General features: G+C 48.5%; 1 long non-coding RNA gene across 1 annotated transcript; it reads left to right on the top strand.

The window, feature by feature from the left end:
• Window positions 1-11,880: 11,880 nt before the first annotated feature.
• Window positions 11,881-15,303, top strand: LOC310842074. Its single transcript, XR_014562823.1, has 3 exons — window positions 11,881-12,020; window positions 13,543-13,653; window positions 15,121-15,303. It is a non-coding gene; the product is annotated as an uncharacterized lncRNA (long non-coding RNA).
• The last annotated feature ends 2,192 nt before the right edge of the window (window positions 15,304-17,495 follow it).

The following is a 17,495-nucleotide window of genomic DNA, read 5'->3' on the forward strand; positions in this document are numbered from 1 at the left end:
CCCGCAATGTTAAGCATCTCACTGACCCTCAGATTCTGGCAATATACCGAGCTTTGCCCCCAGTGCCAGATGAGCCAGAGGAAGATGATGGTTATGAGCGAATGCATAGGGAACCGGTTCCAGTGCAGGAACAGGCCCCTTTGCAGGAAGCAGTGGTTTATTCTGATGTCCAGAGTGGTGTTCAAGCTCAGGAATCAGATGAATCTTCTTTCTGAACTTGAAAAGGGGGGAATGAGGCAAGGAAGAAGGGCTACCCCTATGCTATTCATATAATCAGTTATCAGAAATCAATATATTTGTATATGCTCACACATAATCAAGGCTTACAGTATTTTATAATCCATTTTGAATCAAAGGGAAGCTGTGCCTTAGCTAACTGCATATTGCTTGAAACAGCAAAGTTTAGAGCCGACCTTTCCCCTACTACATCTGTGAACCCTGGACATGGGGAAGACGTGAATCAGAGATTCTGGTACAAAATCCCCTCAGATACAGGCTAAATTAGTCCACAGAACAGGAAGAGCAAAACCACAAAAACTCCCAACTCCCTGTCCTGTCATAACTAGCGGAGAGGTTAGACAGAGCGTCACTGCAAGCATCGGAAAGCAGAACTTGAACTCGGTGTTTGACCAGTGCTTGACCAGGTGCTGGAAGCATGGCCAGAAGCTTGCTAATTGGCTATTCCTTGCTGACAATATCGTGACTGTCTCATGGTTGTCTTATGATCTATGATTTGCTGTGATCTACTCAGGTATAAAGACCTCTGGATTTCTGTCAATCGGGGTCCCAGTTCCTTTTGGAAGAGATTCCAAACTGGGTCCTTATTGCCTGGCAATAAACTTCACCTTCATTTTCTCCATTTGCTGAGTCTGCCTGATCCTTATTTGCACCTAGTGAGTTCTTGCTCACGTTCACTTGCTTCAATATCAAAGATTATTGCTCTTGTTCATCAATATGATATTCTAAAGGTTGAAAGGGGTCTGCATGATATTCTTCATATAGTCATCCATTCCAGGGACTTGGGAACAATATATCCAAGTACATTTTCACTGGGAAAGAGCAGCAAGTTGAGTATCCCGTCGCCATCCTGGATTGAAGCCACAAGGCAACATGCACAGAACTCCCCCCACCCCTTCTTCTCTAACTGCATAATGCTTATGACAACCTGGTGTCTCATACTGAATGTAAATGAACTGTGAAAAGACTCTATGAATTGAAAGTGGAGAACAGTGTGTACTATTTTGTCACACATGAAATATTTAATTAATTGATTGCTCAATTAATTAAACAGAGTGCTTTTACTTCTTTTTTATCTTTACTTCCTTTCAAATAACACAGCATGGCAAAAAAGCAAAGCAATTTAATATGTAAATGCTACTAAATTGCCAGCTCATCCCTTCTGATTCAGTGTGGATACCCTGACTCCCAAAGTAGGGACTAGGTGATCCATCCATCAGATCTGTTGTTCCAACCACTTCCTGTTCTTCCCTTCCCCAAATCTTTGAAAATGTGCCTAGAAAGTACAGTACGCCCCTGACTTACCCAATAAGCTTTGAAGATCAGTAGTGTACCTCCTTCCCCAATCGCTATGCAGTGAATGCTGACTTTGCCCAGGTTTTGTACTGAGGATCAATTTCTACTCATTAAATTTAGAACTCTGGAAGAAACATATAGATTTGCATACAGGAGAAGGAACCTTCAGCCCTCAAAAACAGCCATGATGAGTGATGTCGCTGAGGCGACTGACAGGTGTGCAAAAAGCCACCTCCCGCCATGACCCACCAGCAATCTTGTCCCAAGGGTCATTGGTGGGCAGGGGCTGTTTTTCTCCAAGCTGGTTTTTCAGGGACGATACTTTTATCCCTTGAAAATTAATAGCAACACTGCCCCACTGACATGCAAAGGGGGAACTTTCTCCCCCAGAAAGTATTGATGGTAGCTAACCAGGATGGGTTGAAATGAGGATTGGACTTTTGGACGGAAGATAAAACTATTTATGGCTACTAGCCATGATGATTCTGATCTGCACCCATGGCTCCAGTTAGTATTGTTTTTGCATACCATTAAAATCACAAATTGTTGTGGAAATACAGGTGAAACTCAGAAATTAGAATACCATGGAAAAATTCATTTATTTCAGTAATTCAACTTAAAAGGTGAAACTAATATATGAGATAGACTCATGACATGCAAAGCGAGATATGTCAAGCCTTTATTTGTTATAATTGTGATGATTATGGAGTACAGCTGATGAAAACCCCAAATTAACAATCTCAGAAAATTAGAATATTAAATAAAATCAGCAAAACAGGGATTGCAAATAGAGCAATATTGGACCTCTGAGAAGTAGAAGCATGCATATGTATTCAGTATTTGGTTTGGGCCCCTTTTGCATCTATCAGCCTGTAGAACTGCTGAGGTGTTAATGGAAGACCAGGATGCTTCAATAGCAGCCTTCAGCTCTTCTGCATTGCTCAGTCTCATGTCTCTCATCTTTCTCTTGGCAATGCCCCATAGATTCTCTATGGGGTTCAGGTCTAGCCAGTTTGCTGGCCAATCAAGCACAGTAACCTGGGCATTGAACCAGGTTTTGGTACTTTTGGCAGTGTGGGCAGGTGCCAGAGTCCTGCTGGAAAATGAAGTCAGCATCCCCATAAAGCTAATCTGCCCAAGGAAGCATGAAGTGCTCCAAAATCTCCTGGTAGATGGCTATGTTGACCCTGGACTTAATGAAGCACAGTGGACCATAACCAGCTGATAATAATAATAATAATAATAATAATAATAATAATAATAATAATAATAATATCTTTATTGTCATTGCCCCCTCTCAGGGACAACGAAATTACTTGGCTGCTCCATCCACCCAGATAGGGCACTCCACTTAAAATCAGAACAACTATAAAAACACTAATTAAAACAATATAATATAATACAGCAAGGAAGATTAGATGACTTCAAAGTCCAGGTTTCCCATTCACGGCCGAGATCGCTCTGGAGAAGAAGCTGTTCTTGAGACGGCTCGTTCTTGTCATCATCGTCCTGTATCTCCGTCCCGACGGCAGGAGCTCGAAGAGACAGTGACCAGGATGCGATGGATCTTTTACTATGTCCAGTGCCTTCCTATGGCACCTTGTGGCATAAATCTGCTCTAAGGTGGAGAGTGGGCAGCCAACAATGCTCTCTGCTGCCTTAACAACTCTGCACAACACCATCCTGTCCTGGGTAGTACAGCTTCCGTACCACACACATAAGCCATAAGTGAGCACGCTCTCAATGGCACAGTGATAGAAGGCAAGCGGCAGTTTCTGCGGAAGATGGTTTTTCCTTAGGATTCTTAAAAAGTACAGTCTCTGCTGCGCCTTCTTCACAAGCCCCCTTGTGTTGACACTCCAGGACAGATCCTCTTGTAATTCAATACCCAAAAATCCGAACGTTGTTACCCTCTCCACACAGACCCCATCAATCAGAAGTGGCTGGACATTGCTCTTCTGTCTCCTGAAGTCCACCACAAGCTCCTTTGTCTTCCTTGTATTTATGAGCAAGTTGTTAGCTCTGCACCACTCTGTCAGCCGCTCCACCTCATCTCTATAGTCCGTTTCACCCTCCCTTTCAGAGATGAGCCCAATCACGGTTGTGTCATCTGCAAATTTGACAACCCTATTACTAGGGTGAGCAGCAACACAATCGTACGTGTAGAGAATATAAAGGAGCGGACTAAGTACGCATCCCTGTGGTGTTCCTGTGTTAGTCTTAAGTGTATTAGAGGTATAAGGGCCCAACCGAACCCTCTGGGTGCGGTCCGACAGAAAGGCCGATATCCACCCACAAAGTGATAACGGGAGCCCCAAATCTTCCAGTTTAGACACCAGACGTTGTGGTAGAATGGTATTAAATGCCGAGCTGAAATCTAAAAAAATGACGTGCCTCCCCAAATCTCTTTTCTGATGAGAGCAGCTTTTGCATCTCATTTGGAAACCAAGGATCCAGAGTCCGGAGGAAGAATGGAGAGGCATACTGCCAGGGGCTCAGGAGCAGAGGCACAGGAGAGGGAGGAAATGGAGAGCGAGGGGGAGGAATCTGAGGGGAGCGTAGGCGGTGACAGTGGTCAGAGGGATTCCACGAGCCTCTCCAGCGAATCGGAAGATTCACAGAAGGGAGCGCCGATGGCCAGGGCAAGGGGGGTGCCAAGGGGGAAACCCCAGAAGGAAGGGGCCAGCGGGCACTCCCAGAGCAGCAGTTGGAAATCAGGACCAGCTTACCCACCAGAGCACAGTGGGGGGGGGGTGTCCCAGGAATCGGGACCAGTGTTCTCACCACCAGCGAGAGGAGATGAGTCAGGATTGACCACGCCTCCATCGGAGAGCGGGGAAACGGTCAAGAGGAAGGTTACCGGCTGGGCGCATGCGCCAAGTTCAAATGTACAGGCGAGCGGCACAGCAGGTAGCCCGGATAGGGAGCCAGGTCCTAAAGCCCGCCGGAAGGAGGGGCAAGACTCAGGGGGGTCAGCGTCAGAAGAGTCCAGAAAGGAGGAAACCCCAGGGGGCAGAAGGACCCAGAGGAGGAAAGAACAACGGAAGAGGTGGAGTAAGGCTAGAGTCTTAAACTGGTGTCTAGGAGGCGGAGACTCAGATGGAGCTACGCCGGTCTAAGTTCTAAGACGTAGAGTTGCACGCTGCGGTTTGGAAATGGAAACTAATCTTCAATAAAGACTTTTATACGTTATTACTGACTAGCGTTGGTCCTCTGTGAGCTGGGACCGGGAGGCAACTCTGACAGTAAGCTCCATCTCGTAAAAATAAAACCTTGCAACGTGAGTGGACGCAGCGAGGGGGCGAAGATTGGTGCTTCGCAAGCTCACGAAGGCAGGACAAGATGAGTACCGAACAACAAATAACAGACCTGCAAAACGCAGTGGCACAACTTAACTCGGAAATACTGGCATCCAGGAAGAGGGAAGAAGAATCCGCTGTTGCCTGCAAGGATCTGCAAATCAGGTTGGAAATATTGGCTAAACAGGGGGTGCCGGGAACCAGACCAGAGGGGATTGGGCTGGGAAAGAGAGGAGGCAGCCTTGTGTTGCATTTCGATGGGAATCTGCAGCAGTATCCTAACTTCAGAGCAGACGTGGTTTTCGCCCTAGAATTGCTGGAGAAGGACTTTAGAGATGAGCAGGAGAAAGTAGGCTTCATACTAACGCATCTCCACGGAGACGCTAAAGCGTGGCTGCGGAATCTGTACCGAGATAAAGACCCAGCCCTCCAAAATGCGAAAGCCTTCCTTAGGGCGATATATGCGTGCTTTTTATCAGAGATTGATGTAGATATCGCCAGAAAAGAGGTACATGGACTGAAACAAGGCAGAGCCACTGTAAGGCAATATCACTCCCGCTTTTTTGCATTGGTCAACGCGCTGGGATAGGAAAAAGATTCAGCTGCCGTCAGGGACCTGTTCTGGGAGGGGTTGAACGGGGCTGTGAAAGACGAAATTGCGAGGGGGGAGCGACCCCAGACCACTAAAGACGTGATCCAGAGAGCGCTGACGATTGGGGTGAGGCTGGAGGAATGTTCCTGGAGCAAGGACGAAGGGCGTTGGGGACGCATGCCAGAGAGAGCACCTCCCTTCTTTCCCAGGGAAACAGCGCGCGCTCAATCCACGCCTCCGCTGGGAGGGGGAGAGGAGCCGATGGAGATAGGTGGTGCCAAGGCTCAGTCAGCAGCCAGAGCCCTAACACCGGGAGCAGTCAAAACGAAGCCTCCTAGAGGAATCAGGAAGTGTTACATCTGCGACAGTGCTCAGCACATGGCAAAAGAGTGCCCCCAGAGGATCCACAAGCACACTGCAGCCTCAGCAACAGTAATAGGAGCAGTTCAGCAGAAAGAAGCACAGCAGGGAAACGACGAAGTCTGGCTGGAAGTGGAGCCACTGGGGCCCAGCCAGACAAGTCAGTGAAGCAGTCCCCAGGAATCTTACAGCCCACAGACCCCCTCCCACCCAAACCAGTGGTGCAGCTCACCGCCTCCCTCCAGTTTCCCAATGGGCTCACCATGGAAGTCCCTATTACCATTGACTCTGGTAGCAATGCAGACTTTATAGGAGTGGATTTCATCAAGCAACAAGGCATAGCGCTCCTGCCTGCCACGATGCCCCTGAAAGTAGTGACAGTCGACGGCAGAGACTTGTTGGGGGGACAGGTGGTACAGCAAACGCCGCCAATGGTTATGCAAATTGGAAATCACCGCGAAGTCATCAGCTTCAACGTCACCCACCTGTCGGACACGCCCATAGTGTTGGGCATGAGTTGGCTGGACAGGCACAGCCCGGCATTGGCATGGTACCAGCGTCAACTGACCTTCTGCTCCTCCTACTGCGCAGAGCACTGCATCCTCGCTAACCAAGAAGATGAGGGGCACGAGGATGGACCACAGCTACACTTAGGCATGTTGCAAGCGGTACCCAACAAGTACAAAGAGTTTTTGGAGGTCTTCTGCGAGAAGGAAGCGGACAAGCTGCCTCCCCACAGGCCATATGACTGCAAGATTGACCTCCTGCCGGGGGTGACGCTGCCGACGGGGAAACTGTATTCCATGTCTGAGGATGAACTGCAGAAACTCAGGGAGTTCATAGATCACAACTTGAAGCGGGGCTTCATCCAAGAATCCAAGGCAGTGGGGGGCAGTCCCGTGTTTTTTGTGAAGAAGCGGGACACGCCCCAAAAGAGGCTTGTAGTTGATTACAGAATTTTGAATTCGAAAACCAAGCCCACAGCCTTCCCCATGCCCAAGATCGATGACCTGCTGGCGACGGTGAGGAAGGGTCGCATCTTTACCAAGTTGGATCTACGCGGAGCGTACAATCTCATACGCGTGCGGGAGGGCGACGAGTGGAAGACGGCCATGTTTACGCCGCTAGGCACCTATGAATATAGAGTTATGCCTTTTGGGTTACAAAATGGTTCCCACTGTTTTCAAGCCTTCATGCACCACGTCTTAGCGGGTCTCCTCTACAAGAAGTGTGTCTGCTTCCTGGACGACATCCTGATCTTCTCGGAGTCGCAGGAGGCCCACGAGAGAGATGTCAAGGAAGTCCTGCAGAGGCTGAGGGAGCACAGGCTTTATGCCAAGCTGGAGAAGTGCCAGTTCGACATGACGGAGGTGGATTTCCTGGGCTACAAGCTGTCCGACAAGGGGCTCGCCATGGACAGCGCCAAGGTCCGCTTGGTGCTGGACTGGAAAAGCCCGCGCAATCGGAAGGAGGTCCAGAAGTTTGTCGGCTTTGCCAACTTTTATCGCAAGTTTATCAAGGGTTTCGCTATGCAGACGGCGGCCATCACCGACACCCTCAGCTCCAAGAAGAAGAAGTTCATCTGGACGGAGCAGGCGGAGCAGTCCTTTCAGAAGCTCAAGCGTCTCTTCGCGTCCGAAGAACAACTACTACATGTGAACCCCAGCAAGCCCATGAGGGTTGAGACGGACGCCTCAGACAGAGCCGTGGGGGCGGTCCTGTTGGAGCGAGACCACCAAGGGGACTGGAGGCCGTGCGCTTTCTACTCCAGGAAACTCAGCAAGTCGGAGCAGAACTACATCATCTGGGACAGAGAGTTGCTGGCCATTCATGCAGCATTCAAGGCATGGCGGCACTTCCTCATCGGAGCCAAACACACAGTGCAGGTCCGCACGGACCATAAGAACTTGGAGTACTGGCGCACGGCGAGGTTCCTGAACCAGAGACACATCCGCTGGGTGGAGTTCTTTGCAGATTTCGACTTCAGGATAGAATACATCCCGGGAGACAACAACATCATGGCGGATGCGCTATCCAGGAAACCGCAGTATCTCGAGGAAGAGGCACTGGCGGCGGCCAAGCACATTTTCGCACCGAAAGCGTGAGCATGCGCCTCAGTCATGGTGGACCTGGACGCAGTACATCGCGCGCTGCAGACGGACTCCTTCGCACGAGACAAGATGGAGGAGGTGCGCAGCGGCACAGCGAAGGACGACGAGTTCCAGATACGCGACGGACTGCTCATCCGCAAAGGGGCCCTCTATGTGCCGGGAGACGACCTCCGCGCGAGAGTACTGCAACAGTTACACGACGCGCCCAGCGCTGGGCACTTCGGCAAAGAGAAGACGGTGGAATTAGTAGCCAGAGACTTTTGGTGGCCCAAGATGCGGGGAGAAGTTGCGGATTACGTCAATAGGTGCGACACCTGCCAAAGGGCCAAGCCAGTACACAGGCCGCCGGCGGGACTGTTGGAACCGCTACAGACCCCGCTCAAACCGTGGGAGAGGGTGGCCCTGGACTTTGTCACTGATCTGCCCAGCTCGAGGGGCAAAACAGCAGTACTCGTGGTAGTAGACTTGTTCACCAAGATGGCCCACTTCATTCCTTGCGCGAAGGTGGCCACAGCGGAGCAGACCGCCAAGCTGTTCATAGACCACGTGTTCAAGGTGCACGGCCTACCACGGTCTATCCTGTCCGACCGGGGGCGCCAGTTCATCTCCAGCTTCTGGCAGAAGCTGATGGGCATCCTGAACGTCAAGGTCAGCCTAGCGTCGGCAAGACACCCGCAGACCAATGGACAAGCGGAGAGGATCAACGCCATCATGCAGCAGTACCTGAGATGCTACGCGAACCAGCAGCCCTCGACCTGGGTGGACTACCTACCGCTGGCCGAGCTTGCCTACAACAACACGAAACACGTGTCCACGGGGGTGACACCGTTTTTCGCCAACAATGGGCGGCATCCCAGAACCTTCCCGGGTTTAGAGAAAGTGAGGGAGGGGGAGCCGCAGGGAGCTGAGGCCTTGGCAGCAGAGTTACAGGAGGTCCACGAGCAACTCCGAAGGCAGTTAGAGCTAGCTAAACACGCGTACAAAATGCAAGCGGACAGACACAGGAGAGTTGGGGAGGACATCCGGGTGGGGGACTGGGTCTGGTTGGCAGCCCAGGCAGTGCCGGCCAGATCGTTAGCTAAGAAGAAGCTCGGACACAAGCAGATAGGCCCTTACCAAGTCGAGGCACAGATCAACCCAGTGGTCTTCCGGTTGACACTCCCGGAGGGATCCAGAATGCACCCGGTCTTTCATAGATCGGTGCTCACGCCCTACAAGGCACCTCACAGGTTTCAGGCGCCAGGGACAGCACCAGACCCGCTCAGGGGAGCGCCCACGAAGGGGGGGTCACCGAGAGGGGAGCCACTCAACGAGGCCACAGAGATTTTAGACTCGAGATGGGGGGAGGAAGGGATTGAATATCTCCTTGCCAGGGAAGACACCCCGGTCAGCGCCAACAGGTGGGTACCGGACTATGCCGTGGAGGAGCAATGGCTCAAAGACGAATTCCATGCAATTTTCCCACACAGGCCCATGCCGGCAGATTATTTCGACGAATATCTTTTCACACCCACACTCTCAGCCAGCACGTTTCAGGGGTTCTCTTCAGCTGAGGACACGACGCTAGAGACTAGCTCTCCAGAGGGATCGCTCTCGGGGTTTGGCACAGGGGGCTCCTATTGGTGGGAGGATCAACCTGACGTGGGGTGGCGCAGAGAACTGCCGAGAGGGCCATTGCACGCAGCATCACCCCAGGCGACAGGGGAAGAGGGGGTCATGGGCGAGTTGGGGGAAGATCCCGGGTTCGAACACACCGCCCAGGAGATGGACGCAGAGGAGATCGCCGTTGACGAGACCATGGAGGACTTCCCGGACTTATCCGGCTGGCTGCACGCCACGGGGGACGAACTGTATCCTGCACTCACCCCCACAACACTGGAGCACCCAGAACCCGCACCTGAAGAGGGGGAGGGGGGAAGGGGGGCTTCGAGGGGGGATGGATGTCAGGGGCTCAGGAGCAGAGGCACAGGAGAGGGAGGAAATGGAGAGCGAGGGGGAGGAATCCGAGGGGAGTGTAGGCGGTGACAGTGGTCAGAGGGATTCCACGAGCCTCTCCAGCGAATCGGAAGATTCACAGAAGGGAGCACCGATGGCCAGGGCAAGGGGGGTGCCAAGGGGGAAACCCCAGAAGGAAGGGGCCAGCGGGCACTCCCAGAGCAGCAGTTGGAAATCAGGACCAGCTTCCCCACCAGAGCGCAGTGGGGGGGAGGAGTCCCAGGAATCTGGACCAGTGTTCTCACCACCAGCGAGAGGAGATGAGTCAGGATTGACCACGCCTCCATCGGAGAGCGGGGAAACGGTCAAGAGGAAGGTTACCGGCTGGGCGCACGCGCCAAGTTCAAATGTACAGGTGAGCGGCACAGCAGGTAGCCCGGATAGGGAGCCAGGTCCTAAAGCCCACCGGAAGGAGGGGCAAGACTCAGGGGGGGTCAGCGTCAGAAGAGTCCAGAAAGGAGGAAACCCCAGGGGGCAGAAGGACCCAGAGGAGGAAAGAACAACGGAAGAGGTGGAGTAAGGCTAGAGTCTTAAACTGGTGTCTAGGAGGCGGAGACTCAGATGGAGCTACGCCGGTCTAAGTTCTAAGACGTAGAGTTGCACGCTGCGGTTTGGAAATGGAAACTAATCTTCAATAAAGACTTTTATACATTATTACTGACTAGCGTTGGTCCTCTGTGAGCTGGGACCGGGAGGCAACTCTGACATATACAATGCCAGATACTTGAAGTCCAGAGTGATGTTTCCACAGTCTGTGTTGATTTGGGGAGCCATGTCATCTGCATGCTTCTACTTCTCAGAGGCCCAATATTACTCTATTTGCAATCCTTGTATTGCTGATTTCATTTAATATTCCAATTTTCTGAGATTGTTAATTTGGGGTTTTCATCAGCTGTATGCCATGGTCATCACAATTATAACAAATAAAGGCTTGACATATCTCGCTTTGCATGTCATGAGTCTATCTCATATATTAGTTTCACCTTTTAAGTTGAATTACTGAAATAAATGAACTTTTCCACGATATTCTAATTTTCTGAGTTTCACCTGTATATATAAATATCAGAGCAATGAGCCTCATTCTGCTCAGTGGGACATATTTTAAAATAGGCATGCAACATGAAGCTCTGGCCTTTTTACACCTGATCTGGGAGAGTGGTGCTTGAGGCTGCTGAGGTGTTGGGGAGAGAGTTGTTGCTCTTGTTGCTGTTGGGTTTGTTTTGTTTTGGTTTGGTTTTTTGTATCTTCTGCTGCGATTTATTGTTAAGTTTGGTTTTGCATTTTCTGTTGATGGCTACTTTTGAGATGTTGTAAGCTGTTAAGGGACACGGGTGGCGCTGTGGGTAAAACCTCAGCGCCTAGGACTTGCCGATCGCATGGTCGGCGGTTCGAATCCCCGCGGCGGGGTGCACTCCCGTTGCTTGGTCCCAGCGCCTGCCAACCAAGCAGTTCGAAAGCACCCCCGGGTGCAAGTAGATAAATAGGGACCGCTTACTAGCGGGAAGGTAAACTGCGTTTCCGTGTGCTGCTCTGGCTCGCCAGAAGCGGCTTCGTCACGCTGGCCACGTGACCCAGAAGTGTCTGCGGACAGCGCTGGCTGCTGGCCTCTAGAGTGAGATGAGCACACAACCCTAGAGTCTGTCAAGACTGGCCCGTATGGGCAGGGGTACCTTTACTTTTACCTAAGCTGCCTTGAGTATGGTTTGAACTGTAGAAAGGCAGAATGCAAATAAAAATATGTATGTATGTATGTATGTATGTATGTATGATTACACGTCTTGTCCTGCAGGGGCAAATGTGCCAGTGGAGACTTGCAGAGCCCATTGTAGCCCTGAGCTAAAAGACTCTGTTCCGCCCACACATCATTAGTGTCCTGTTATGAGTGGCCAGTTCATAATGTCACGGCCCACCAGTTTATCTTTATAAGTCCTTTCGGAGTACACTGTGATCTGTAGGGTGGTGTTAACAGGAACAGAGAAGAAGCTTTCTACTCTGGTGGAATCCAGTGCATTTGTTCCTCTATTACTTAGGGTTCTGCTGCAACATACACAGTGTCTTCTGCTTCCAAGATGTCCACCCCAGGCCAACTTTTTCTGGTAATCTGTGCTTTCCTGTGCCTTATACCTGGAGGTATGTTTTCTTCTTCTTCCGAGAGTTGGGGAAAGCATTATCAACCAAGGGAGATAGGTTCAAGGCAGGTAGACTGGTCCAAGGGAGAAGGAAAATGTAACTTAGGTAGATTCACATCGAAATATGAACCAAACCAAACTTCTCCCTCCTCTATAGAATCTCAGCTAAGCCAAAAAAATGACCCTGATTCTGTTATCTGGTACCACTTGATGGAAGGATTGTTTTTAGCTGACAACTGATGGAGAGGGAGAGCTAAAGACAACAGTAGTTGCAGTCGAGTGGATGGAGTGGTCCTGCTTCACATTTGCACCTTTCCTGCCAACTGCTACAGCCTGCTGAGATTTATTTATTTATTTATTTATTTATGCATGCCACTCTCCCTAATATTTAAATTGGAATGCCAGGGTAGAGGTATCTCGGTAGAGGTACTTTGCAAATACAGAATGAACTCAAGCTGTGGTCAAATCATGGGCTCCATCATCTCAGAGCTGGGGACGGATGGGTCAATGTATTTCCATTCTGTGCCAACTCCTTTTAATCCCATTTGGGGCAAATTATGTAAGGAAAAATCAACCCAGCTTTTCAAGCAGCAATATTGAATATTCTGAAGAGGTGGTCTGTGGAATGCCTCTTTCCCTCTTTAGTATTTTACAGCTGCTTAGAGCAGCTCTGAGGCCATGTGGCAAAACAAAATTGTGATCTCAGGAATTGACAGTGCTGTCGCTTCCTGGGGAATGGTAATGTAGAAAGGGATGCCTGCCCCTGTGTGCCTATGGGGGCAGCAATTGTAAGATACCAATACAAGGAAGGAAGGAAGGAAGGAAGGAAGGAAGGAAGGAAGGAAGGAGGAAGGAAGGAAGGAAGGAAGGAAGGAAGGAAGGAAGGAAGGAAGGAAGGGGGACAGAATGAAAGCAAGCTGAGCCTCGGCCCATTACCCCTTTTCCATTGTCTGAAAGTAAGTTTACAGATTCAAAAATCTGTAATCAGGCACTCTGAAAACAAGATAGTTTTCCATTTCTTTTTTTGAAGTACACTGTCTGTGAACATTCCGTCAATGTTGTTTTTGTAGCCTAGGGGCTGCCAAAGTGTCACCCATGAGTGGATATGCATCCACAGGCACATCCCTGGTACCTATGATATCCCCTCTCCACCCCTTGAGGAGGCAAGACTTGAAAAAAGAGCCCTATTTGTCACCCGTAGACCAGATAGTGATGTGTGCTTGGTTGCAATGTGTTGCCCATGTCAATTTTTCTTGTTTATAAATATGTCCATAGTCCCCAACAATCCTTGTACTAACCTAAGGCAGCTGTTGGTGGACTACAAGTTACATCATCCCTAAATAGCAGGATCTGTGGTCAGGGATGATGGGAAATGTAGTCAAAAAACAAACAGAGGACCAAGTTTGGGAAACCCTGACCTAAGGGATTACTTTCTTGACGAGAACATGAAGATTTCCAACCAAATGGCTACAAGACTACTCTCGTTTATTCACATGAGACTTTGGTTTTGTCTTTTGGAGCAGATGCTCTCCAGTGTTCAATGTGCGTAGCCTTGGAAGAAGGAGGAAAATGCGAAATGAGTACCTGTGAAACTGATGGTGAAGGACAGTGTGTTGCATTAATTGTCTATAAAGGTAAAAAAACCACACCAGCTATAAGGTTGGACCTTCTTTGGGCTCCATGTTCCCTTTCCCCTTAAGTGTCTTTTGGGGGGGGGGCTTAGCGATACAATAAAGGGGGATAGAATTCAATGTGGCACTAAGTGAGGAATGTGGGGGGTGGAAAATTAGATTCTAGTGAAGCATTTCAACAACAGAAGACGTGGGGTTCCTAGATCCAAAGAGCAGGGCTAGCACACAGAAAGACCCAGCAGAGTTTAAAATCATGTCACACTTTCTGCAGTAGGACAGCGTGGGGATAGGCTGTTAAAGCTGCTTTAATATCCCATTTAATCCACTAAAGCAGTGGACCCATTTCTATCCCTCTTAGGATTTAAAACACCACACCTTGTTAAGGAAGTTTTCAAATGCTTTACTTACGGATGCAAAAGACTGATTTATTATTTGTTCCATGCAGTGGCAAGCAGAAGTCAGGTACAATGCTCTTTGGTGGAAAACATAGAAGTTTAGTTTCAAAAACGCAGTCTGAGCTTGTAGGAAGCAAGCTCAGACACACTGAATGGTGGAAGAGAGTGTGGAAAGGAAGAGAAGGCTTGACTTCTTCCGTCACTGGAGAAGACAGTGTGGGACCTCAATGATTCTAGAAAACACAGTTTTCTGGTATTAACCCCTTCATACACTAACTAGCACTCAGGCACAATTATGTTTGACTGCAATGTCCCACAGTATGCATGTGGGTAGCAAGGTCTGATCACATAACAAGTATCCCCCCCCCACACACCTTTCCTTCCCATATGAACTGCTTAAACTTGTTCTGGGTTTCTGCTAGAGCAGATTAGGGAGCAGGCGAGGAGTGTGTGCCTATACCCAGAATAGCTTTGTTCCCCAAGAGTAATAAATTGTGTGTTTCTTCTTTCCTTCAGTCATCAGTATTAAAGGTAAAGGTAAAGGTACCCCTGCCCGTACGGGCCAGTCTTGACAGACTCTGGGGTTGTGCGCCCATCTCACTTAAGAGGCCAGGGGCCAGCGCTGTCCGGAGACACTTCCGGGTCACGTGGCCAGCGTGACAAAGCTGCATCTGGCGAGCCAGAGCTGCACACGGAAACGCCGTTTACCTTCCCGCTGGTACGCGGTCCCTATTTATCTACTTGCACCCGGAGGTGCTTTCGAACTGCTAGGTTGGCAGGCGCTGGGACCGAGCAGCGGGAGCGCACCCCGCCGCAGGGATTCGAACCGCCGACCTTTCGATCGGCAAGTCCTAGGCGCTGAGGCTTTAACCCACAGCGCCACCTGCGTCCCACATCAGTATTACCAGACTATTTATTTCTAAGCTCTGCAGAACTCTCAGTAGGGGGCACAGCTCAAAGGACAGCAGTTTAGATCTTTTAGGTGAAATTCAGTTAATCATTGTGGTGGCAATAGTGATGCAAACATTCACTCTTTTCTCTCCTCCTTTTTCCTGCTTTCTGTCCCTTTTCTCAGGTGAGGAAGTTTTTGAAAAAATACTTGGTTGTTCGAAGAAGGATGATGTCACCTGTGATGAAACAAGTGATAACCCAGAAAATGGCATGCATTATAAACTCAAATGCTGTGATGAAAGTGATCTCTGCAATTCAAAGTTTTAAGACTCTGCTCACTTGCAGACAATAAAAGCTTATGCTCTTAGCTTGTCAACTTTTCTTTGAATGTTCTTTATGCAGTGAGGTCATAGTCTGAGACAGTGGCACCAGGTGAGTTCAAAACAGCCAGTACTATTTCTGCAGCAGTGTCCCAAACCTACCCAATTAGCGTGAAAAGGGAGCTTTTGGGCCACTGTAGTTTCTAAAGCTAAGCATCTGGAAACACTGCAATCACAAGGGGCTTTGGATTCAAGAGAATGGTGTGCAAGTTCTGTTAAGCACAATGTGTCAATTATTTGGTTAATTAAAAAGAATTCAATGGATTCCTAAATCCAAAGGTGGGACTAAATACTCTCCAGTAAGAGAGAGCCCAGGGAAGAGTTTTTTGAAGTCACAAAACATGCAGCAGTAAAGCATGGGAATATAGGCAATTTGACCATTTTAAATATCCCATTCTAAGTCAGTTCCAGTGCTTTCCTTTAGCATTTGACAGAGCACATTGGTTAGTAAGTGAAAATGGTTCTTACTTACAAACTTCTAAAGTTTGATTCATGCATTTTCCCATAAAGCAGCAAGCAAAACTGGAAGAAACCTTGGGTTAAAAATACGGTAAAGTTTATATAAGCACACGGTCTAAGCCAGGAGCCCGTGGTTCAGACCTCCATTACATATGGCATTTACATGGTGGGCTGAATAAACAAAGCACTTCTCTAAGCCTTCATCACCAGAGGGGAGGGGGCATGATCAAAGTCTAGGAAAAGAGTTCTGTGGTCTTTACCCCTTCATGCATTAACTGGTACTAAACACACACTGGTTGTATGAAGCTGCAATTACCCCACAAAATGGAACTTCATGGAAAACACATCTGAAGTAATTCCAAAGCATTATATTAGAAAATATTAGATCTAGCTGAAAGACAACATATGGAGATCAGCATTGATTGTGGCAATACAACCTACATCATCACCATCACCATAACCATCATCATCATCACCCCCTGCAAGGCAGGGAGCAGGTCTTCCAGGTCTTTCCTTAAAATCTTCTAACCATGGAGAGTCTACCAACCTAAGAAGGCTGTCTTGTAATGGAGACCCTTAAAAGAAAGCAATGAAAATGATCAAGAATTTCTACATTCCTTCTACCCAGAGAGATCAAACAGGTTGTACCATTAAAAGGCCTCCACTGAGCATCAGATCCAATATAAAGCTACAATTTGTTGTGCCAAATGCCTTTTCTGTATCCATGAAATATAATACTCTAGTTTTATACAATTCCCTGGTATATTATAGTTAATAACTCCTAATTTAAGGCAGCCGGCTATAAAACCATTCTTATGGATAGCAATATAACCAAGCACAAGCATATCACACTTCCTGATCAATATGATATTCTAAAGGTTGAAAGGAGTCTGTATAATATGCCTGCTACATTTCACTCTGCTTTGCAATCAGGACTATATTGGTTTCTTTTCAAGAGTGATGGAGATTTCCATGGCAATTTGATAGTGAAATGAAGGGGTGAAAAGCAAGGAGCACAGAAGAATGAATGGAGCCATCTCTTCACCCTGAACAATAAACTTCCACGTACTTGGGAACAATATATCCAAGTACAGTGGAAAATGAAGTCAGCATCCCCATAAAGCTAATCTGCGCAAGGAAGCATGAAGTGCTCCAAAATCTCCTGGTAGATGGCTGTGTTGACCCTGGACTTAATGAAGCACAGTGGACCATAACCAGCTGATGACATGGCTCCTCAAATCTCTTTTCTGATGAGAGCAGCTTTTGCATCTCATTTGGAAACCAAGGATCCAGAGTCTGGAGGAAGAATGTCTGGAGGAATACAATGCCAGATACTTGAAGTCCAGTGTGATGTTTCCACAGTCTGTGTTGATTTGGGGAGCCATGTCATCTGCATGCTTCTACTTCTCAGAGGTCCAATATTGCTCTATTTGCAATCCTTGTATTGCTGATTTCATTTAATATTCCAATTTTCTGAGATTGTTAATTTGGGGTTTTCATCAGCTGTACGCCATGGTCATCACAATTATGAGTCTATCTCATATATTAGTGTCACCTTTTAAGTTGAATTACTGAAATAAATGAACTTTTCCACGATATTCTAATTTTCTGAGTTTCATCAGAGCAATGAGCCTCATTCTGCTCAGTGGGACATATTTTAAAATAGGCATGCAACATGAAGCTCTGGCCTTTTTACACCTGATCTGGGAGGGTGAGGTGT

This window comes from Podarcis gaigeae (genome assembly GCF_964106915.1).
Source record: "Podarcis gaigeae genome assembly, chromosome: 3".
NCBI classification, from domain to species: domain Eukaryota; kingdom Metazoa; phylum Chordata; class Lepidosauria; order Squamata; family Lacertidae; genus Podarcis; species Podarcis gaigeae.